This window comes from Myotis brandtii, unplaced genomic scaffold, assembly GCF_000412655.1.
Source record: "Myotis brandtii unplaced genomic scaffold, ASM41265v1 scaffold259, whole genome shotgun sequence".
NCBI lineage: Eukaryota > Metazoa > Chordata > Mammalia > Chiroptera > Vespertilionidae > Myotis > Myotis brandtii.
The window spans coordinates 892743-894596 of NW_005359840.1; the positions used below are offsets into that span (position 1 = coordinate 892743).

Genomic DNA, 1854 nt, shown 5'->3' on the forward strand with positions numbered 1-1854 from the left:
ATGCACAAATTTTGTGCACCAGGCCTCTAGTATACAATAATTGAGATGTATAGTGATGAACACAACAATCAATTAGTTATAAGTACTGAAAAAAAAGTTGATAGCAATTTAAATCAGTGGGGGAAAGAGTACAGTTATAATTATATTATATGTATCAAAATGTATTATATACAGGTTAAAATTTTAAATCTAAAAAATGAAACCATAAAATAGCAATGAGAATATACAGGTGAATGTTATCTTATTTGGAGATAGAGTTGGGATTTCTGAGCATAAAGGCCAAGCAAAACACTGCTAGAATTATAATTTAAGCATTTGAAACTATTATTTGTAAAAATCACTAAAAGAAAATTTGATGGAATTAAAAGTGAAAATACTTGCTACTTATAAGACAGATACATAGATACATTATTGACATTCCAACATGTAATTAAATGATGAACACTTCATTAGAAAACAAAGGACAAACATCCTGAACAAAATAAGACATCTAAATAAGGAACAAACATAGAAAAATTCTTTATTTGATTAATTATGGAAGATATTGCTAGCTGCTTACCAAAGTCTGTTTCCATTATTTTCTTGAGTACAATGCTACATTATATCCCCAGAATTCTCTGGTTAAGTATGGTCATGTAACTAAGCTCTTCTATGGAAAGCGAACAGAAATGATGATTGACTATTTATTTTTATTCTAATATTTTTAATTTTTTTTCACAAATAGGATTTTTTATTTGTCACCATTAAATGTCTGAATTTTAAACAGATTCTTGGACTGGAGGCTCATATCCATCAGCTTGTTCAACTTTAGCACCTGTCTCATCCCCAGCAGGTTTTTCAGAACTGCCACCTTCACCATGAAGCTCCATGAGTTTTTCCAATTCAAACTTGGGCTTCTTCAGCATTTTGACTTTTCTGACAAAGACATTGTGGAGCGGATAAATAGATTGGCAAGCCTTTTCTATGTCTTTTCCAATGCTGTCTGGAATCAATTTATTGACCACTTCTTTCAAGTCATTTGTCTGCACCACTCGGGTCATGATTTCCATCATCTTCTGGATTTGGCGAACCTGCTGATGCCGAGTGAGCGTAAGAGGTCTTCTGAATCTGATTGTTGTGCTTTTTAGTGATACCAACACAGAACAGACGAAGCAAATAACCATTGGTAGTCTTGACATCGACATGAGCTTCAGTCATGGTCTGCCACTTCTTGACCATAGAGCACATTTTGTCACGGGTAAGGTCCATGCCATGGAAATTAGTCAGGCAGTTTTTGCCCTGAATATCCTCAGTAATTACCTTGAATTTTCTAAATGCAGCTTCATTATTCTGCAGATCAGCTAGGCTCACTTCAAAAACAGGAGCCTTGAGACCATCAGATGCGATTTTGGTTCCTTGAGTTCTCGTAACTAGTGTTTTCCCAATATTTCTTATATTGAACAGAGCTGGTGCTTTCACATCATACCAATCTTTCTTAGAAAATGGATCAAACACTTTCTTCTTGGCTCCCTTTTTGCTGCCTTTTGTAAGGCGCTTGTTCTTGCCCACTGCCATCGTGCTGCTCAGAGAGCCAAAAGGGGGTAATATTTTTAATTTTTACTGGTAAATTTATTTTTATTGTTGAGATATTATAGATGTTCCTTTTTTCCCCCATTGACCCCCTATACCCTGCAGTCCCCCAGGCCTTCCTATGGGAGATAGTAGCTGCCTTATATTAATGTCAACATCTAGTTTATTTGCATATATTTTTTGCTTAAAGGTTGCATAGCCCATAAACAATTTTTCCATAATATTTTCCTTTTTTGGCTGATTGGAATGGCAGCACGCAGGCTAACGTTGGAAGCTATGTATTAA

At 35.2% G+C, this 1854-nt stretch overlaps 1 pseudogene; it reads right to left on the reverse strand.

Moving 5' to 3' along the window:
• Positions 1 to 700: 700 nt before the first annotated feature.
• On the reverse strand, positions 701 to 1554 carry LOC102247260 (annotated as a pseudogene).
• Between the last annotated feature and the right edge of the window lie 300 nt (positions 1555 to 1854).